Source organism: Mastomys coucha, unplaced genomic scaffold (genome assembly GCF_008632895.1).
Source record: "Mastomys coucha isolate ucsf_1 unplaced genomic scaffold, UCSF_Mcou_1 pScaffold6, whole genome shotgun sequence".
Classification (NCBI taxonomy): Eukaryota; Metazoa; Chordata; class Mammalia; order Rodentia; family Muridae; genus Mastomys; species Mastomys coucha.
Genome location: NW_022196912.1, coordinates 60,390,220 through 60,413,440, shown reverse-complemented (window position 1 = coordinate 60,413,440; position 23,221 = coordinate 60,390,220). Strand labels below are relative to the sequence as shown.

At 38.8% G+C, this 23,221-nt stretch overlaps 1 protein-coding gene and 2 long non-coding RNA genes across 8 annotated transcripts in view; 1 reads left to right on the top strand and 2 right to left on the bottom strand.

The window, feature by feature from the left end:
- Nucleotides 1-23,221, top strand: part of Stxbp6 (syntaxin binding protein 6) — a 233,934-nt gene that overhangs the window by 88,181 nt on the left and 122,532 nt on the right. The window lies entirely within an intron of this gene.
- On the bottom strand, nt 1,433-11,674 carry LOC116080847. Its single transcript, XR_004114637.1, has 3 exons — nt 11,551-11,674; nt 5,127-5,286; nt 1,433-2,054 (listed from the first exon to the last, which is right to left on the bottom strand). It is a non-coding gene; the product is annotated as an uncharacterized LOC116080847 (long non-coding RNA).
- LOC116080846 lies at nt 13,092-14,096 on the bottom strand. The gene is made up of 2 exons (XR_004114636.1): nt 13,956-14,096; nt 13,092-13,335 (listed from the first exon to the last, which is right to left on the bottom strand). It is a non-coding gene; the product is annotated as an uncharacterized LOC116080846 (long non-coding RNA).

Here is a 23,221-nt window from a genome sequence, read left to right as displayed (position 1 = left end):
CTTTGTAGCTCTGATCACAGAATGTGCTCGACCTGTATGTACTGCTTTACTCTCTTGATAGTAAAGATTACTTGTGCCTTATGAGTTTGGTATGTAAGTTGTAGGAGCTCACCAGCCTCTGGCCTAGTACACCATAGACCTTGGTCAGAGCTAGTTGACAATACTGAACAAACTGTATTTGGTGAAGAGTTTCAAATCTTGCTGATTGTGGCTCTAGTCTCAGAAATATGAATGGTTCCAAGTATATGCTGAATGCTTAAAAAGCTGTATGTGTAAGTGCAGAATGCAGTAGGACACACCACTTGCCATCATCCATGGTCTGTGTCTTGTCTTACCTGCTGACATCCAGAGTGTCTTGACCTGACCATCAGGAGAGTGAGGGTTGAGTTTTTGGTTTTGAAGGCAATGTCATTGTGTTGCAAAGCAAGACAACCACACAAATACCTGCCTTATTGTTTAGTGTGAGATTTTGTTTTCTTAGACTTTGAGGAAAGATAAACACCTACTGTGGTGGTTTGAATAAACATCACCCCCCCTAGGGAGTGCTACTATTAGAAGGTGTGGCTTTGTTAAAGTCGGTGGTGTGGTCTTGTTGGAGGGAGTGTGTCACTGGGAGTGGACTATGTAGTTTCAGAAGCACAAGCCAGGCATGATGGCTCACTTACTCTTCCTAAGGATCCAGATGTAGAACTCTAAGCTATTTCACCAGCTCCATGTCTTTCTGCCTGCTGCCACTCACCACAATCTTAATGGACTAAACCTCTGAACTGTACGCTAGCCCCAATGAAATATTTTTCTTCATTTAGTTACTGTAGTCATGCTGCTTATTTACAGCCCTGAAACTGTAACTAAGACACTACCTTACTATTTTGTTTGAGGTTTTGTCTTCTTTTTTGTTATTTTTAAGCCATGTGGCATCAATTCTTAGTTTCTTCTTCAAATATCTTTGTGCGATGGAGAATCTAAAGCTCTAGTAAGCTATGAGCTGCTGCATACCCAGTCCCTAAGGATCTTGAATTTCTTGCAGCTTGATAACATTCATTCAGGATATAAAAGAAACTTCCAAAAAACAATTTTTCATTTAATATTTTATTTTTTTCCATAATCATTTTTATGCTAAGGCTATTTGTTTGGATTTTTTTTTTCACCTTCAAATAAGGACTCGCTTTGCAGTGTCAGTCTCTGGCTATATCTTGCATGTCTCTATATGCAGATAGATGCAGCACCCTCAGCAGCAGGTGCATGAGCCTCCAGGTCATGATGCTGAACTCCCTATTGAAGTCCTGTTCTTTTCTGTACAACTTCAATCAAAGGTGCAGTGAGTTTGGCCCCTTAATTCTGACCCTTGTAACCAAATCATTAAGAGACAATGTTTTCTTCAAGTTACTTTACCCTGTTGTCTGTCAGTTGAACTCCTAAATTTCTTGTGTGCTTTTTTTTTTTTTTTTTTTTTTTTTTGTATGTGAGGGAATCATTACCCAATAGTCTGCATGCTCTAGTAAAGAAAAGAACTTGGGCTTTTGAGTCCAACGCCCGTAGGCCGATTCTTAGACACCACCTGTGTGTGCATGGGCACAGATGCCATCGGAACAGGCTACTCCCCCTTGTGTGTTGTTTCCTGAGCTCTGAGGCTGATGGTTTGGAGTGGTTGTAAAGATGAGAGGTAACATGTGTGCTGTGTCTTACTCTTCTTCTTCTGGCTCCCAGGGGTTGCTGTTGAATGCAAGCTGCTGCTGTGGCTGTTATTTGCTTAGTCGATCCACTATGGTGGCACTGGTCTCTGGGAACCTGCTGTAGAAAGTAGAATTCTATCCCCATGTCACCTCCAAATGCTCTGTGCCCCAAAGAGCTCTGTACAGCTGCTCTGGACCACTGATCATCACTGGCGTATGCCCAGGTATAAGGATCCTACTAAGGGCCTTGGGCTCTAATCCCATTTTGTTCGGCCAGTTTGAATGTCGCTAAACCTTGCTGGTGATAAAGGCTGCTGCCACCAATTTCTCTCGCAGACATTCTGTTTTAACTGTCATGTCAACCCGACAAAGGTGATACACCTAGGCAAAAAGAGTCTTAGTGAGGAATGACCTAGGTCAGGATGGCCAGAGGGCATGTCTGTGAGGGATTATTTTGATTGTTCAGTGATGTAGGAAGATGGGAGAAGAATGCTAGCTGAGAGCAAACCAGTAAAGATCCACGTGCTCTTGACCATGGGTATGAGGTTTTAACTTCCTGCAGTAATGAACTGTAAACTAAATCATGAGCCAGATAAGCCCTTTCCCCTCCCATGTTTCTTTTGGTCACAGTATTCTATCACAGTCACAGAGGTGAAATTAGAACGGATACCTAGAGGGCCATGTGCAGTGGACAGGGCATTTATACACTATGATATCTGTTCCTGTCAACAAGGACAACAGCCAGATGCTTGGGGAGCAGAACAGACAAGAAACAAACAAAAAGATGATGGGTTTTTCCTTTATGCACCATGGGGAAACCCAGAGGCTTCAGCAGGATAAAATCAGAGAGGTTGCATGAGTGGCTTGTGGGTATTTTGACATAACACACATCTCCCTGGTCAAGAGAGATAGCAGCTAACATCTTCAAGTGGGCATCTCATGAGCCCTTTTCCTATATGTGATGGGGTGACCCTGTTAGCCATCTTCCTTAAGAAAGTTATTCTCTCTTCCCACCGTACTCAACATGATTCCTATGGACCAAGGGTTGAGCAGTAAGGAACTTTTCATATGGAAGCAATCAAAAGTAGCTGTAGTAACTGAACATCTGTTAAGTGCCAGTCACTGGGCTGGAGCAGGTTATCTGTACCATTTCATTTAATGCTTATTCTAGTCCCCCCCAGGCAAGCTGTCAGGACCAGCCCAAGAGCTGGATTTGCAGTCATGTGCTGCTATGCCGAGCTTCCTTCCTTCCTTTTCTAGTCTTGTTGCCTATGTTGGTTTTCTACTCCTGGGATCTCACAGTCTTCCTACCTCAATGTCCAAGCAGCTAGTACAACAGCATGTGCCACTGCTCTGCAGAGCCTTCCTTTTGTTAATAGTATGTAGCTCTGCTTAGTAAAAACTCCCTTTCCTTTTAGGTCGTCTGCCCCTCTCCGTTTATGCCGAGCAGTTCCATGGTTGCTGCCCCTTGCTCGCTATTCAAACTGATTTTACTGCAAGGAACCCCAGAAGTAAATAAAGCAGCCCCAGGACTCTCGCTTTGTTTAGAAAAACAGTTAAGGTTTAAAATGACTTTAGTTCTCTTATTGTTACCTTCATTAAAGGACTTCTGTTTTCCTGTCCTCTTTCTGTCTGTGTGTGTCAGGAGGGTGCATATGAGCATAGGCCCACTATCAGGTGTCCTATATCATTTCCTGTTCCATTCCTTTGCGCCAACTATACCCGGAACTCACTGGTTTTTTTGGCTAGGTAAGTCTCAGCAACTCCTTAATCTGTCAATGTTGGGGTTACCGGCACATATGGCCTCTTGGCATGGCTACTGGAGATGGGAACACACAGGCATTTGTGGTGCTGGATAAGTAGCTGAGAGTTCTACGTTCATATTCACAGGTAGCAGAAAGAGAGAACTCTGGGCTTGGAATAGGCCTTTTGAAACCTTAAAGCCCACCCTCACTAACATGTTTCCTTCAATAAGGCCACAGATCGTAATGCTTTCAAATAGTGCCACCTTCCTGGTGACCACATAATAATATCAATGAGCCTATGGGGGTCATTCTTATTCAAACCACAGTGAGATGATTTTGTGATTTCTATCCTTGAGTCTATTATTAATGCATTTGTTCATTCATTAATTGGTTTCCATTGAATTCATCCTTCCTTTCTGGAATGAAGCAAACTTTATCTTGTTAAATGATTTCTATGATGTATCGTTGAATTTAACATATTAATATTTATTGATAATATGTATATATATGTATATTTATTGGGAAGATTGGTTAATAATTTCCCTGTTTGTTGTTGGGTCTTTCGTTGTATTTTCTGTTGTTTGTATAACAGGGTAATATTAGCTTCATAAAAATGAGTTATGAAAAAGTATTTCTTTTGTATTTTGTAGAGTAATCTGAAAAAGATTGGTGTTAGTTCTTTAATGTCCTGGTAGCATTCAGCCACAAATCTTGATAGGCTTGGATTTTTTTTTTAAGATTTATTTTATTTATTTTATGTGTATGAGTACACTGTAGCTGTATAGATGGCCATGAGCTTTCATGTATGTGGCTGCTGGGAATTGAACTCAGGACCTCTGCTGGCCCTGCTCACTCTGGCCCAGCTTGCTCTGGCGTGCTCACTTCAGCATAATTCACTGTAGCTGTCTTCAGATGCACCAGACGAGGGTGTCAGATCTCATTACAGGTGATTGTGAGCCACCATGTGGTTGCTGGGATCTGAACTCAGGACCTTCGGGAGAACAGTCAGTGCTCTTACCCACTGAGCCATCTCGGTAGCCCCCAAGGCTTGGATATTTTTAGTTTGGACTTTTATTTTATTTTGTTGTTTATAAGTTCAATCTAACTATTTGTTATAAATATTTTAAAGTTGTTTATCTCATCCTGCTTTAATTTTGGTAGCTCATATTAATTCATAAATCCCTCTTTTATTAAGGTTTACTAAATTAAATCAAATATAATTTTTAAGGATATGTTCTAAGAATTTTCTGAATTTCACTGATAATCATTGAAATAGCTCTCTTTTCATTTCTGTTTTTATTAGGGCTTTTCCTGTCTTCTCCTTGGGTAGTTTGGCTGTTTGTTGATCTTTTTTATCTTTTTAAAGAATGTACTTTTTACATCATTGAACCCTTGCGTTTTATTACAGTTGCAACAATTTCTTCCCTGACCATAATTATTTCTTTCCATTTGTAAATTTGGAATTTGGGTTGTTCTTTTTTGTCCAAAGACTTAATGTATATCATTAAATTATTTATTTGAAATCTCTCTAACTTAACAAATATAATGTTGAGTTTGAGTAAGAAGATTACCTGGATTACCACCCCACTAGGCCATGAGATCCATCAAATGAGTCTTCATAAGAGAAATATTGTAACAAGTGAGTCATCTTCAAAGAGGAGACAGTAGTATACATGGAGATCAGTGTACTATCACCACAAGTACTTACATGCACAGAGGAGATGGCGGTGGAGATGGAGATCAATGTACTGCTCCACAGGTCATGGAATTTAGTCACCTGTCAGAAGCTGGAAAGGGCAAAGATTCTTTCCTAAAGACAGAAAGCATGGCTTGCTAATTCTTTGATTTTTGACTTCTAGCCTCCAAATCTGTTGGAAAATAGGCACATAGTTTTAATTAATTCATTGTTATCACAAATTATCATGAAGTAAAGATTGTTCCCCCTTTAAGACATATTAATCAATGCCTTTCTTTAGACATAGAATTATTTATGAAAAATATCAAAGATATCAGAACACTCATGCTAACGAACAGCACTTTAGCAGAAATTTATGTAAATACATATGTATTAAGCATTTGCATGTGCTTACAAATAGGCAAAGAAATAAAATGTGTTTTGGGTTATCTTTTTATTTTATAAGCTTCCTGGTTTGGTGTCTTCCTCTGGACCCAATTGCTTTTGAGTCACATCTTTGTGGACTTTGCTTACTTGAAAATTTTATTTGCAGTATTAAACAAATCTCTTGTACTTAGTGACATGAGTTGCTTATTTGATATTCTCTCTCTCTCTCTCTCTCTCTCTCTTTCTCTCTCTCTCTGTTGTGTGTGTTTGAGGAATACCAATAGTTTAAAATTTTCTCAACTTAGAAACTTTGTTCTAATGATAATGAGTTTTAATTATGGGGTTGGGAGGCATATTTCATGTTGGAAAGCATTAAATGCTGCTTGTAGAACATATGAAGTTTTAATTCTGTCACTTCAGAACATGATTTCATGTATAGCAGCTATAAAAGAAAAATATGAAATGATACAGTGGTTTTAGTAGGACTTTTCCATATCATTTAAGTGTGTGTTGATGGTATTTTCTAAGGAAATTTTTAAAAAATCTTTTAATGAAAATTGTAAATGTACAGTAGTAGAGAAACTAGTTTAACCAAACCCCACATACATGCTATCTAGTTAATATGCTACCCTCCTGGCCTGTTATCTTGCATCTATTACTTACCCACTTTTCACTGAATTACTTTCATATAAATAACATCTTATTTATTCATATTTATCTATATTTAAATATGTTTAAACCAATTTTTAAATGTGATCAAAATAGCAATATCTCAACAATAGACTCAGTATTCTATTTTGGTAACTTGACTGCCTCATGTGTATTTATGTATCATACATGAAAATTTAATGAAACGATGATTTCCTAGGTAAAAATACAGTATCTCAAAAGAATGAAATGACCTTTATAACAGCAAAAAAATTAAAATGTAGAAAAAAACTTATGTTTCTTCAGTTTATCAGCTATATAAAAAATAAGTAAAAACACACAAAAGTATAAAAAAATTACATTTGTATTAAATGTATACAACTTTTCTCCTTGTCCTTATTTGCTAAATAATGCATATTGGCAACTATTTGCATAGTGTTTGTATTGAACTAGATTATTAGTCCTCCAGAAATGCTGTAGAGTATGTGAGAGGAGTTGTAGAGTATAAGCAAACACCATAACACTTTATTTAAGTGGTGTGAGCATTCTTTGATCTTGGTATCACTAGGGTTCCTGGACCCTATCCACAACGATATCCAGGGACTGCACAGTTGTATTGACAAAGGGCACCATTTTTTGTTTTTTGTTATCATTTCTAATACTGTCATTTAGATTTGCATGTTTATGACTTTTGTATTGACACATACCATAGAGTGCTTGGCTTCATCTTCTCAGTGTTGTTCATGAGACTCATTCCTTCTTGCTGCATTGCTAAAGAGGATTTGATCATAAAGAGCACCACTATGTTTCATGCTAGTGTTGACTGACTTTTAAAGGTCTCAAGTTTAGACACTGTAGGTGGTATAAGATGTTTCAGACATATATGTGCTTGGTGATTATACTGACAGCTTTTTAGGTCTATATTAGGGATAAGGTTCTCAGGATGAGTCATACATGCCTCTTCAAGTCTTGGAAGATACAGATTTCCCACTGGTGGTATCTATTACACAATTCCCAGGCAAATACTGAGCACAGTTACTTTGGCAAGCAGGAAGGTTACTAAATGAATTTGAAATTTGACAGGGAGATTACTATTTTTTTTTAACCAAAAATGCTAAAGGAAGTTGATTTTTGGTCAGATTAAAGGCTTTTTGTATGTGTATATTCTATATTGTGTAATATCTTCATCTGTGGATCATCTCATTCTATTAGTAACTGCCTGTATTTGTTTTGTCTGTCACTGTAAAGACATTTGAGAAGGGTTTACCCCAATTCCTCTGGGAAACTCTTAGAAATTTAGAATGTTCCTAAAGGACCCCTTATGCTCTCAAATCCACAAAGTATGCAAGCACTCCCTATACTTAAGAGTGTCTATAACCCTTCTGTGAAATCCTCTTTGGTTTTCCACATGTATGTGAGACACTGTAAATTGTGGAACACTAGAGAAGGAATAATCATTCATTGTTCAGTTTAGAGGCAGAGCTTACTTTAGGCCCCTGCATGCTAGCCTCTTAGTGTGTTCAAAAAAGAGATATTAGATGGTAAAATTGTGGCACCTTGTGATAAGGTGGCTGGCTGCAATCAGCATTTTCTTCAAGATGAAGTACCATCATTCCAATGGTGCTTACTCCAGTGTTTCTACTGACCTTAGTCTCAGTTCACTGCCTTTATGTCTTTTTAGTCATAGGCATTTTTGTTCTGTCTCCCCAACACCCTTTTACCTTCTATTGATGTTTTCAGGTATACTTTGGCATTAGGACATGTGCAAAGACACTACAGAGAAATTAGGTTCTGATTTAACTGATCATTTACCCTCCATTTTTTGCTTCAGGATAGGTTTCTGCAGTGTGGGGGAAAACCCGTCTCTTTCAGTATTAGTTCAGTATGTTATTTGGGGGGTAATATAACCAGTCACATCACCTCTGTCTTAATTATATGCAAAGAATCAGTGATATTTCTTCTTTATTACTCTTGGGGATATGATATTTTCTTTTCCCATAGCATCTGTTATTCACAAGGTGACTTTTGAAAGTCTTGTGAAATTTAAATACTACAACCTATCAGTCTCTGACTGTGGTGGTTTGAATAAGAGTGACTCCTATAGAATCATATGTTTGAATGTTTGGCCCATAGAGAGTGACACTATGAGGAGGTGTGGCCTTGTTGGAGGACATATGTTACTGTTGGGGCAGATCTTGAAGTCTCCTATGCTCAAGTTATGTCCATAGTGGCTGATAGTCTCCTTCTGCTACCTGTGGATCTAAATGTAGAATGCTCAACTCCTTCTCCAGCAGCGTGTCTGTGTGCATGTATCTTGCCATGCTGATAATGGAATAATCCTCTGAAACTGTAAGCCAACTAAATGCTTTTCTTTGTAATAGTTGCTATGGTTATGGTGTCTCTTCACACCAATAGAAATCCTAAATAGGACACTGGCTAATCCAGATGAATTCCTAACACGGTGAGAACTAGGGAAGAGAAACTAGTAGATTAAGAATCATTAAAGATATTATCTCATACTCATTGCTCAAAGACAGCTCTCACTTGTTTTTTTCCAGTTCAAGGGAGCTCCATAATTTCAGATGGTCATCTCTTAGAACATCATGTCAGGAATCCCCTATCGTCTGCTGATAGCCCTATATCACAGGAATTCTGAGTGCTATGTCACATGTGAGAGTCTTTATACAAAACATCTGCTTTCCAGACATTGGCAGGTAGGTGCAACATTTCATTAAGAACAAAGTCAAGACTTTTCACAGTTATTGGCATTTCACTTTGGAATAACTTGGGTCCAAATCCTACGTGATGCTACAGTCTAAAATTCCCAAGTTTTCCCAGGAAATGATTTAATAGTAGCTAGAAGGTATTCCAAAATGGGCCTTTATGAATAATATTTAGGCTTATGCTTCAGTATAGGTCCTTTTCAAGCATTTTTGCTTCCTACAAAGACAAGTAGAGCTGCTGCCTATGTTCACTATCACCTTTTTGACATAATACCACTGGCTTTCTATATAAGACTAGGGTGAAGGATACGTTTGGATTAATTCACATTTCTTTCTATATTGGAAACTGCTATGAACCAACAAACCAGTAGCTACTAGTAAAATTTGTAGTGATATTCTTCAAGACAGAAATCAATCTATAAGGAAATAAGAGTTTATATGACAAGATAATGCTTCTGAGTATTCTTTTTGTTTGTTTGGTTTTTTTTAAAGTACACATAATTTTGAGAAATTTAGCCTGGCAAGATGTTTCTTTGACTTTTCTGAAGTGCAGCTGCCATTGTGAGATTTATAGGTTTTGGATTTTGGGTGATTATATTCTAGATATGATGTTGTACATTTCTGTCCAGTCACTTCCTATATACTATGCAATTTCACTTTCTACTCTCCAGCCTTTCATTGTACTTAACTCAGCTGCCACCCCCCGCCTACTGCATGTTAAACTTGCTTAGTGTCTAAAAACAAATGCATTGTTTTCATAAATGTCTATTTAGGGTACCTGGTGAATGAATAATATTCTTAATCCCATGCCTAGCTGCTACTTTCTGTTCTTGACGGTGGCTCTTGATGGTAATAGATTTGTGTGTCTGTGTCATTCCTGGGAATATGTGGGCTGGGCCTCCTGGCTTTCCACTGAAAAGATCCTGGATGTCCTCATTTAATTCTCCATCTTTGCTCTGTCACCATACTGTGCTTCTTGGTCCCTGTTTCTACAGAAAGCCATCTGTGTTCCCTTCTGTAGTTGTTGTATCATGGTTGTCAGCACTATGAGAGCCATAGCTTATTATTCAACCAGAGAGGCTGAAACCTGTGAATTATTTTGCTTTCTTAATACACATGGAGGTCTATATTAAAATCACATTTCTCTTTTGCTTTCTATCCAGAAAACATTTCCCACTTTGTCAATCAAGATTAAATTACTTGAGGGAGATTTTTTACTAACTCATGGGCCACCTTTAGTTCACTGGTTTCTAAGAACTTGACTCATAGGAATCCACCACGGACTCTGCCTTTGTGTTCTTGAGTAATCTCTTCTGAGCAGTTTCATGGGGATTCATATTACATGCCTTTTCCTCTTAGGTTTCCAAGCTCTGGTGATTCGATCTAGCTGCTCAACATGATGGCCTATGCCATTTTGGTCTTCTAGCTCCTTTCAATGGGCAGTCCCTCAGTATTTAACAGCCTTATACTTTGTCAAGTTCCCCTGCTTCTCATGTATCCAACACTCTGTAAAACTGTTTTTGTCAGCAAACTGACAGCACTCCTGTATGCTCATAGAAGCTATCCATAGATTCCAGACTGTCTGCCTTACATCACCCCCCTTAGCATCACATGGACCACTCCTTAGCATCACATGGACCACTCCTTAGCATCACATGGACCACTCTGTCTGCCTTACATCACCCCCCTTAGCATCACATGGACCACTCTGTCTGCCTTACATCACCCCCTTAGCATCACATGGACCACTCTGTCTGCCTTACACCACCCCCTTAGCATCACATGGACCACTCTGTCTGCCTTACATCACCCCCTTAGCATCACATGGACCACTTCTCCTCTTCTACCTTGTTGCTTGCTTTTGTTTTTGTTTCTATTGTAAGTCTCTAGCACCGTTAACTCTGAAATGTGGAGATTCCTGGGTCTCTGTCCTAAGTGATTCTCTCTCACAATCTCTGATTTTCTACTCTGTCAGTAGGAAATTTTACATTAATAAATGCTAGGGGGTACTACTAGTACATTTATATTTGAATTATAGGGAAGTGATAATAGTAAAATGAAAATTAGCATGAACTGTCAAGAATACAGAAAAATATAATAAAAACTGTGTTATTGTCTCATTTTTTGTCATAATTTCTTTTAAGGTACCATCAAACTTCTGGGGATAGAATGGTTGAATTTACCTTTCTTTGATTTCAATTGTTAAACATCATAATTTTAATTCACTATTAATTGCTATATGGTCCATCTAAAAAGCCATATGTTCAGTCTGTCAGGCATTGATATAAATATTTTAAGATAATTTGACCCATTTTATCATTGTTATACTCTCTTGACTGAAGCTGTTTTGATCATCTTTAAGTCCAGTGTGTCTGTGTCTGAAAGCCATTTGGTGACTAATTCTAGAGAAAACTTGTTAGATTATGTTTCTAAGTGACTTTGGTGAAGGACTGGTGAGTTAGTAATCCCTTAGGACAGTGGCTAGCATAGTCAATGTTCAATTTCAGTGGTTGCTATTATTTTTGCTATTATTTTGTAATGTGAGAAATTTCTCTTTTTTTTTTTAAAGATTTCATTAATTTATTTATATTCATGATATGCAGTGTGTCTGGGTATGGGTTTGTGCTCATGGATATAGTGTCCACAGAGGACAGGACAGAAAATCAGCCCCATTGAGCTGGATTTACATTGTAAGCTACCTTTTGTGGGTTCAGGGAACTGAACTCTCATCCTCTGAAAGTGCAGCAAGAAAGTCCTCTTAACCGCTGGGCCAAACCACCATTTATAGGCAATAAGTGCAGATGTTCTTGAAAGCAAAATTGCCTGGTTCATTCCTATATAAGAGAGAGTTTGAGGGCTATTTTTATACTTAATAAATTATGAGTCCTTGAAGGCATATCTTTTAAGATACCATGTCAGTCACTGGTGAGGGGTGCAGAGATGTAACTACACACTGTCACCTTCAGCAGCCTCAGGAGTTTCCCCTGACCTCAGTATAGGCTAAAAAGGGATTTGTGGCTTTGATGTGGAAATGTATTTCAAGCCTGGCCAGTTTGGAGCAGACTTGGAGCTTTTCATTAAATATAATTTAATATAGACTTTATGTCTAGGGCTAGAAGAAATGGACAATCAGAAAGAAAGAAATACCCAAGTGTGCTTTCTTCAAGACTGTCATAGTTAATGAAGAGAACACTAGCCACACACGCCATTTCTGTAGCTTTCATGTTAAGTTTTTAAGAGATTGATAAGAAACCCTCCTTCCTCCATTTTCATTTCTCTTTGATAAGACAGATAGTTATAGGGATGCTGTGGATGGAATTAAAATGTCATCAGAGAAACTGGAATCTAGAAGGGTTGCACTTAGTACATATCTGTTCCCTCTAAATGGGGTTACTGTTGTGACTGTTATAAATAAGGGGTTTACATTTGGGAAGGTAAACGTCCTTACTTGGTTGTTAATTGTGCTGGAAATCTTGCTTTCCTGCCGGCAAAGAGCCTTCACCCAGGTTCCTGCGTGAGGGACTCCCCTCTTGTGTTTCTATACCTTCCTGTCTTTCTCTCCTTTCTCAGTCGCTTAAAAAGTGGTTCACTCAATGAAAGACCTTATGTAGTCCTTTGAACCCCATCTTGCTAGTAGGAAACAAACCAAGGAAGAATCCTGTTCCCAATCATATCGTTTGATAGTAGCAGAGACACAACAGGCCTATAAAGTAGCTCAGGTGACATTCAGACGCACCTGCCATAAGGCAGTGTATGGAGAAGATGCTGAAGGACTAAGCAAGGAACCAGTAAGAAACTCAAGGGGGAGGTGATTGACATACATGAAGATTGTGAGATTTGAGACTGGAGCGTGTAGGACATAAGATGCACAGATAGGAAGAACTGGGAAAGAACATGGTAGCCATGTGTTTCTTCTCTGTGAGTGTTCACAGTCTAGAGTGGTGATGGAAAGGGTGGCATTTGGGACCCTGGCTTAGAACTCTTAGCAACTTAACTAGGTAGACCTGGAGTACTGAAGAAGAAGATCCCTTAACCCCTCTAGCTTAAGCTTTTAAACTTTGAACTCAGTGTGATGAAGGCACAGTGTGCTGGGCTTTGTTCGAAACATTGACATTTTCAATGGAATGGAATGTTAATGTGAGGGCCTCTGAGAAAGCCCTCCTACGATTTGTCATGTGCACCCAACAAAATGCTGCCTGTGCACACATTCAGCTGATGGGTGAGGACTGAGCGACCCTGATGCAGTTAAAAATAACTTTAATTAGAACTTTATCCCCGGAGCTTTGAAATCCAGAAAAACTGATGTCCGTGGTTCTGTTTCTGCCGGTATTCGGAGCCTGCCCTGCCCCAGCTGGGATTTCTAGTTTGCTTCTTTGGTGGAGGTTAGCATGTCACCTCACCTCAGAGTTCAGCTGAGTTCCTCATCTTTGTGTGTATGATAAACAGGCTGTTGTTACTCCCAGGCTGCCAGCTGCACCTGACTGCTAAAGAAAAGATGGGGAAATTTAAGAGCAGAGAATGAACAGCAAATTCACCAAGACCTGACCAAAAGCTAAACCGGAACAAACTCCAAAGCGATGATTTCGGTTTCAAATCTGTTTTGGAGGGAAAGCAAGGCATTTACATGTTCAAGATTCTTAATGCCAAAAAGCCATAGATGAATTCCAGTTACTGCATTAGGATGCAGCTAATTAGCTACCACCAAATTAGCCTTTTTAAATAAGAGAATGTGTATTCATTCCAGTTCTCTGGTGCTTTAGAATCAAAATTAGAGCTTGTACTAGTTTTTAATGAATTATTTGAAGGCTATTCTAATGATTGAAACCAGGTCTGACTTCTTTCGGTGAGTTACAACCCCCAAATGGGCCATATATTTTATGGAACATCCTTTTTGTGTGTGTGTGTGTGCTGAAAAAAGGCCAGTTTTCATTATTGGTAGCAATTACAATTTCAAATACCCTCTAGTTCAGAACAAAGTCTGGCAGCTTTCATTCAGTTTACCTTTTAAATGAAAAATTCAGAATTAAATTACTAATGGACATAAGGACCATAAGACTGCTGAAAGTTCTCAACACTCACGGAACATTTAGAGTGACTCACTGACCAGTAAGGACTCTGTCCTGCTAACCTTATGCACAAATGGCAGCTTATAGAACTCAAGAGCTTATGGTTCCCTGCCAGACTCCAGTGGTTGCCATGGCTCTTCTGTTCTGCAGCTCTGTCTACATTACCTGATTCTACAGGCCTGCCTTCACTGGACCTTCCCAGAGGCCAGGGTATCTTCAGTGGCTACAACTCTGTCACAACTTTATCTTCCAAAGGAATGGGATGAGAATGAAGCATATTACCTGCCTGTTTTTCCCATGATCACCAAAATCAAGGTTCCATTAAAGAGGCAAGCTAAGGTTTTCTCAGTAACACTGTCAGTCTCTGGTTCCTGAAGATCTCACCTTAGAAAGCTCCAGATATTTCTGGTCTTTGCTACTTTTTTCCAGTAACTGTGGGGAGGTTCTGTTTGCTCCCATGGTTTGGAACTACACCATCTATTCCTGCAGCCACAAGCTATCTGTGGGTGGTACTTGATCATTTACAATTAAAAATAACCCTAGTTAAATGGCACTATAAGTCTAGACCTATCAGATTGTGAAGACTTAGTGTAAAGCTAAGAATGTAGAATAATGTGATCTCCTTCTTATGTTTGCTTCATGCTGCATTAAATACAATGTGTCAATGTTTCGTGTTTCTTTACAGCTGTTATTATATATCTGTTAGAAAAATGAGTGTCAAGTCCAGTATGGTGATACATGCCTTTAATCCCAGCCCTCAAATAGCTATAGCAGTGGGATTGCTGTGGTTCAAGGCTACCCTCAGTGACACAAGGAAAATCAGACCAGTCACAGCTATATACATGGCATGGAAAGAAGGCAGAGGAAAAGGGAAGAGAGAGGTTTGAATTTGTGTTTCAATATGTGGAGATCCTTAGTACTCATGCATTGCACGTAAGACTCCAGTAAACATTTGTTGATAACTTAGACTAAGGGAGAATGACCATTGTCATCAGTTGAACAGCAAAAATTCTTGATTTTTACCTCCAAGACTTGGCCGCTCAAACTATAATGACAAAACAAAGAGTAACACATTGAAATATGACTGGAGACATCCTGTGTAGCCCCACATAATTGAACCTGGGGCCGAAGCCTTTTGTTTAGCTCTGATGTTTATAAAGGAACCTACCGCCTTTTGGACTGGCACACTGAGCAAAAGTGATCAGAATCAAGGCCGCCCAATCCAGAACAGAAGGCAGGAAGATCCCCAGGTACGAAAAGCTGCATTTCCATATGTCCCTATGGTTAGGTGTCATGTTTGTCCTGTCCACTGGTGCACCACAGGGATGAGAATGTTCAGACAACTTCTCGGCACCTGGCTTGATCAGGCCAATCCAGCTTGATCATCTCAGGAGGCACATGAATGCTGCAAGGTTGGTTTCTGTTCACAGAATAGTAAGTAGAATTGGAATTTATTTTTTGATTTCCACTCTCTTGCTCTGATGCAGCCTTTTCTTTCTGAGTACATGGCTACTTTCTGAGTGTTTGCAATTGGTCACATACACACTCTTTCTGCCCCTCTCTGGACACCAGCCCTCCTCTCCCTTTGATATTCTGCCTCTTTTGAACATGGTAAATATGTGTGAAGGACTTCAAGCCAGCAAAGTGGCTTTTTAAATAACAGTATCCAGCAAGACAGAAGAGAACTGGATGTTGAGTAGTAGGTTGGAGCCTTGTGAATGCTTTGAGATATGCATCACCAGGGAGACACTTTTTACTCTACTGCCAAAATGGCCAGGCCGGGTGTACCTCCAGCACAGTAAGCAAATAGATTTTTAAGAACGGAAACACTAGCATAAGTTAACTTTTTGTTTTTTTCCTTATGAAAATGTCAAGGAACCGTTTTCCCTAAACAGTCTGGAAAGCGGTCTGGTATAACTGGTGCTCTCCTTAGAAGACCACAGAAGGAGCTGCTGGGCAGCAAAGAAGGGCCCCCAAGAGGAGGCTTGCCTTCTTGCTGGAGCGTGCAGGTAATGATGAAAAGAACAAAATTATTTTGGAGAAGTGGAGTCTCATAAAAAAAAAATAGCTATTTGCAAGACTAAGATTTTTAGGAGCTAGTGTTTCGGTGGGATTTCTGTGGTCACAGTTCTGGGTAGCCAAATTCTACATTTTCAGGTTAATAGCCAAATGGCGGGACCTGGTTTATCCCTCTAGAGTTTTATGCAGCAACATTGTCTTCTACAATGTGCATATTGTAGATAAATAAGCAGAATTGTTTTTGTCCCTGCATAAAGGTGGGAAGAACCTTTTTTGTGTATAAATTTGCATTAATTAACATACTGTTTTATCTTTCAAAGTAGCAAAGAATTAAGTGATTTTTTTTATTGGCAGTTCTAAAATGCTTCCTATATATAAAACCCAGAGCACTGAGAGCCTGCATAGACTAGCTAATTTTCTTTGATTTCAGCTAAATGTTTGCATGGATTCATACACAGACAGCAAAGCTTGCTGTCAGAAGCAGTAGTAGTTAAAGATAACACAGGCAAGAAAATATTTGCTTAACATTTTTTTCTTCATGTTTCTGAGCATAACATAAATGTCAGTCAGCTATGATTTTTCTAAAGGTGATGTGAGTTACTGAATTCCAAGTATTTCTTAGGCTACTTTCTTTTCTCCCTTTCTCCCTTCCCTCCCTTCCTTCTTCTCTTCCCCCTCTTCCCCATCCTCCTCCTTTTCCTCCTCCTCCTCATTTTCCTCCTCTTTTTCCTCCTCCTCCTCTTCCTCCTCCTCCTCATTTTCCTCCTCCTCCTCCTCCTCCTCCTCCTCCTCCTCCTCTTCCTCGTCCTCCTCCTCCTCTTCCTCCTTCTTCTTCTTCTTCTTCTTCTTCTTCTTCTTCTTCTTATTATTATTATTATTATTATTATTATTAATTATTCCCCCCCCCTCGCTCTGACTCTGTCTCTGTCCCTGTCTCTGTCTTTCTCTCAATTTTTACTACCTCTGAAACTGAGGTGTAGCATAGGACTGGTGATGTCTTTAAATAATTATCAATCAGGTGGTATTCCCAACATGGTTGCGGTTGATAGGATTGGTCAGCCTGGCCACTCAAACTGCCATCACTTGACTTACATCAACTCTCTCCAATAGAGTGCCCATGGGTATATCGACCATGTCCCTAGGGTAGCCCCCATGACCAGGAGTAGCTGGCAAGCACTAAACAGACTCCCTGTTTTTAATGGCCTTTTCTTCTAGTTTTGTTGTAAGAGAGAGGGACATGAAGATGGGTGGAGGAGAAAGAAGGACATCTGAGAGGACTTGGGGATGGGAAAGAATAAGATTAAACTACACTGTGTGAAATTCTCAAAAAGTAAATTTAAAAAATGTAAAAGAGGTTGAATATTTAAGACCCTTTAAATGTCTTCAAAAAAGACAATGCTTCCTTGGGAATATAAAATGGCATGTGAACAAAGTGATATTTTATTATGTAAGTTTAAATCCAGAAGATCCCTCACTAAGTATAAAGAGTGGTAATCCAAATCTTGTTGCAGTCTAATTGGTAGTTGTCTTAGTCAGGGTTTCTATTCCTGCACAAGCATCATAACCAAGAAGCAAGTTGGGGAGGAAAGGGTTTATTCAGCTTATACTTCCTCACTGTTGCTTGTCATCAAAGGAAGTCAGGACTGGAACTCAAGCAGGTCAGGAAGCAGAAACTGATGCAGAGGCCATGGAGGGATGTTCCTTACTGGTTTGTTTCCTCTGGCTTGCTCAGCCTGCTCTCTTATAGAACCCAAGACTACCAGTCCAGGTATGGCACCACCCACAAGGGGCCCTCCCCACCTTGATCACTAATTGAGAAGATGCCCCACAGCTGGATCTCATGGAAGCACTTCCCCAACTGAAGCTCCCTTCTCTGTGATAACTCCAGACTGTGTCAAGTTGACACACAAAACCAGCCAGTACAGTAGTCTACTGACTTAGTGTGGTATCAGATACCATGTTTAATAATCAGTGCTTGCTGATATATATTACATATTATATTTTAAAATTGCATATATTGCATATTACATATATTCAGTTTATAAAATCAGGACCTTTGAAAACTAAATGGATTTTTCCATCACATTCTCTCTGTGGATGGATATATCTTCCACTTCTTCATTTACTACGAACTACAGTGTGGAATTGGCACTATGAATTACTTTCTAAAGCATGCCACCCTGGCTTTGTACATCTAGCACATCCCCTTAGTGCCCAGACAACAGTCACCATATTCTTTTTCTGTGATCTATATTTGGTTTCTGAGGAGGGATGAACAACAGCATTGATGCTATGGAAAGATTAGCCTACTGGAGAGATGTTGTTCTGCTATGGGAACATGAGCTAATTACATATATTAAAAATAAGCCATGTTTTGAATTCTTTTAAGAGGGATATCTTGTTATTCAATAAGGTTCCTAAAAGAACTTCCTTGATGTTCTTAATACTCATCATGTCTGCTGTGATGCTTAATCCTTTTTTCTTGTTAAAATTTGCAAATAGCAATAATATAAACTTTCATCATAACATCATTAATGTATATATGTAGATGATGTACTGTCATCATATTCATTCCCTGATTGTGTTAGTTCATCATAATTGTCTACTTGATGATATTGACAGATATTAATGAATCAAAACCAATCTAGAGATAGTTCAATCATGAGGTCTGAGATTTAATCAATGTTATAATCCACTGGTGGCTTCAAATTTGAATAGTTTATTTAGAGGTGGTAGAACTGTAGAGAGTGAGTGCTTTGAATGTCTTCTGAAGAACATTTATCAGTCCTGGCCTCTCCCTGCTTTCTTACCATGTGGTGAGGAGCTTTTCTCTGCTATGATATTCTGCCTTAATATGGAACCAGAAACTTTGGACCAAAGCTGAAATAAATCCTTTCTTAACTTAAACTGTTTATTTCTGCTATTTAAAAACAGCAACAAAAAGTCTAACATCCTTCTCTGAGAAGTTTTATTCTGGAGAATGATCTTATTGATTTTATAAACAATAATTTTTACCGGTATTACACTCCTATACATGCTGGCTTTAATATTTGTGTTATTTTTACTTTGTCAGCGATTAGAGTAGGTATGTCCTATTTTTACAATATTTTCCAATAGCTTAGTTTTGGTTCTGTATATTAATGAATTTGTGTCAATCCTTTTACCATAGCCTCTTTGTTTCAGAGTTTTCTCCTTTTGCTCCTTCTGGTTAAGGCTGCATCTCATTTTGGAGCATTGGGTTATTTTGTTAAGAAGTCTCAAGCTTGCTCCTAGAGCCCTGTGTTCCTTTTGTGTTGGTGACTGTCTGTTCTGTTGAAACAAGAGCTTTCTTCCCATCATAGCTGTGTGGCTCCCCACGGGCTTCGTGTACACTTCATGCTGCCGTGAGAGGCTGAGAAGCACTCTCATTCCTGTTTTGCTCATTTTAGTATTAGAAAAGTATTTCATTGCATTGTAAATTCAACAGTTTATCCTCCATCTTTATCCTGTGAAGTCTCTATGTCCATTTTTCTTAGTGATTCCTCCTATTTTGTATCTTAATATTCTATGCCATTTTAGGGATCCTGTTTAGATTCTGTTAATGACTTTTTCGAGTCTCAGCTTTGATATTTCTTTTTTTTTCTTTTTTCTTTTTTCTTTCTTTCTTTCTTTCTTTCTTCTTTTTTTTTTTTTTTTAGGTTTTTTGAGATAGGGTTTCTCTGTGTAGCCCTGGCTGTCCTGGAACTCACTCTGTAGACCAGGCCGGCCACAGAAATCCGCCTGCCTCTGCCGCCCAAGTGCTGGGATTAAAGGCGTGCACCACTACCGCCCCAGCTTTGATATTTCTATAACTGCCTTCACTGTCATTTTGTAGTTACTGCTTTACCCATATGTTCAGATCCTATTAGTTTTTGGCATGCAAATTGCTCTGTTTCCTTGGAAAATGTACTTAAATCCATGAAGAATATATATTTTGGTGTAGAAATAAGGTTAATCTTTTATTTCAATTTTTATAATTACTACATTAAATTCTATATTATTCTTGGCTTTTCAAAATCATTACATTAAATATTACAACCATTTTGATGAAATATGAAATACAATTGAAATTTTCTAAATAAGTTTATCTTTAAAATTTTCATAAAAATTCTGTAAAATGTCATCAAATTGAGTATTCTATAGGGTAGACACAATGAATGCAATGCAATGAAACTAGATGAGCTACGTTCTTAGATTTAAAAACTGAACCAAATTGCAGGCTTAAGTCTGGATAGACTAGGAAAATAGATATCCAAACACTACTTAGAAGTTCTGTGGAAGCTCAAGAAATGAGGAGCAAAACAGGAAGTAACATTTACCTCTTTCATTTTGGTAGAGTTAAACAGTAGCTTGTGGAGGATTCAAAAATATATGCAACAAGAAAGTCCTAATTTTTATCCATTGCTCTTTTATGAAACAAAGTTTCTATTCCTACACACATGTTGACCCTGTCATCTTCCACTCTACCAGTCCTTATTTCGGTTTAGAATACGATGTACAGGCAATAATTTGCCTACAAAATGTCACAATGGGCATAATATCACAGCCAGAGAAATACAAAGTGGAGACTTTGTCATAAAAGGAATTGTCTGTTTTTTCCCCCCAGTTAATATGACTTTTCTTCAAAAACTAAAAGTTCAGTGGAATAATTTAATTGTTTAAAATACTGTATACATTTTTTTCAAAGTACAGGCATAGTGGCATCTCCATATTGTATCCATGCGATTTATTGTGAGTCTGCTTTACCAGATTGTAAGATCAGCCATCGGAGGCTATGTCACAGCTTCAAGTGGGTTTGGCTTCCAAAAGTAGGCTTATTTATCTCCAATAGAAGCACTGAAAGTATTGAAGGAATCTAATAAAACTAGTATTTCTGTGCTTGTGGCTTGGGGAATATTGTTTTATTTAAAGTGACTAGAAAAATTTCTACCTCACAACTTGGAAACATGGTCTTGTTTATCCTGACATATAATGAAATGCTATTTTGTGAATCAGAGGTATATTCTCTTGATTCTCTTAAGCCACTTTGTTGACCAACTTGCCCTTCTCCTGGTAGACAGCTTACTAGTGTGCACACGCATGCGCACACATGCATACACACATACTCCATACATGTATATTTGTGTACAAATATTGTAGTTTTTCTTATATTCATTCCTTTTGATCCCCCACCCCAACCCAGACCTTCTCTATCCCCTCCAAACATGAGGTTTTCTTCATCTTTTTAAAAACTTATTCAGTCAAAGAAAGTGCTGTCAAAAGGGTGCTGCCTATATGCACACAGGTATAGGCCCATCCTTTGGAGCATGTACAGCCTACAAGAGGCCACATTGTTAATAAAACTGACTTTTCCTTCCCCAGAAGCCATCAACTGCCACAATTCCTCAGCTAGGAGTGACACCTTAGGAACTCCTACCGTATCCATGCTGAAATGCTCACTGCCTTACTTCAGTGGCTCTTCTAACTAAAGCTTCTGTGAATTCATGAATGCACTAGCTCAGTTGTGTCTAGAAGGAGTCCTCCCCACATCCTGTCTCCTAACATATTTCTGTCCCTTATTTGTGACATCCCTAAAGCCTTGGTGGGAAAGGTTTTGATACATTTATCCCAATTAGGCCTGAACTCTGCACAGTCACTTATTTGGCCAGTTGTAAATCTCTATATTAACTACTATCCATTACAAAAAGAGTGGGAGCTGTACCAATCTATTATTATAAGTGCTAGTATGTACATGCCTATTGACACTATGTCTATTAGCAAAATAATAATGACTTTTCCCTTGTGGCCTTCAGGTTCTTATCCAGTTTTTATAGGACCAGGCGTGAGTTTTCTCCTACGGAGTATATCTTAAATCTAATTAGAAAGCTGTGGACTCCCTCCATAATCTTCACACCACTGTTCTACCATTAGACATATCTTTCCAGGCCAGTTAGAATAGCTCATAGGGTTGACAGCTGACTAAGACTATCGATGCTTTTGCTCTCATAGAAGTCTCCATAACATCTTCTGGTTCTCTGAAAAAGTAGCCATCAGGGAGGAAAATTCCATGTCAGTATCACGTTAATTTGTTCATGTCCACTGATCAATGTGTATGGTATGTTCAGTAGCAGGCCTTACTACCAGGTTCTGGTGAACAGTCAAGAGTACTAGTAATAGCCTGTATTATTTTGAAGGTCTCAGAGTGCCCTGTTCCTGGCCAACAACGTAAGGAAGATACCTCATATCTTGAGACTGAATTAATATTAGAGAACCTGTGGACTTTGTGAGAGGCATTAACCCCCATATAGGTAATGTTTTTTTTTTTTTTTTAAATATGTTTAGAAGCTTATGTAGCAGTAGTTCTTTAAAGGCCACCAATCAGAGGAGGACTGGAGAAGAAATTAGAGGAAAAGTAATTTTTCCAGTTCACTGAACAGAATCCAGGGTGGAATGAAGGTCACCTGCTCATCCTCTGTAGGGCATTGTGTCTGTACCTAGGCTTTTAAAAGCTATAACATTTTCTAATTTGAAGAAGTTCTTCTTGTGCTGTATATTCTTTTGGTACTGAAAAAAAATCTAAATGGCAATTTAGACAAATGTTTGTTAGTTTCTTTGGAAGTTCTACAATAAAACTTTCTGAAACTGTCAGTGTAGGCACAATGTGTTTTAGAACTTCCAACTACTACTTTAGATCTCTGCAGTCTCTGGTGAAAGAGAAGTTTATTTTCTGTAAGACGGGGGAACAGTTTGAACTATGCATGGCCCTAAGCATATGCTTGTGGACTTGCAGAAGTCTGGCCTTCTGTTGGAGTGCAGCTCGCCTTGAAGCCGCTGAAGAGACAAAGCAGCCGTTGTGCTTGTTCTGTGAAAGAGGGAACAGAAGTGTCTGTCATGTGGGGTTAAGTGTCTGCAGACATGGAAGCTTGAAAGCCTTCTGAGGATGCTTTAATTTCTGAACAACTTTATCTGTAAGACCCATGGCTTTCCAAAGAGACTAATACTTCACAGAAAGCTGCAGGTTTTATTCAGGTACCCTGCCTGTACTGGGGAAGAGTTAGGAGCCGAATTCTCAAGAGTGGACTTCTTATCTTGCTGTTCCGGGCATGCTCTGCACTGTTGTGAGGTGTTTTCCCCTCAGTTGTTGCATTGAGCTTCTCTGATGTCTGGTGTCAGTCTTGGCCTTGTGCAATGACCTACTGTCATTTTTCTTAGGTTGAGTTTTAATGGAATTTCCAACATAGCAGTGGCTTGGTTTAGTATTCAGAGTTTGTTTTTTTTTTTTTTTTTT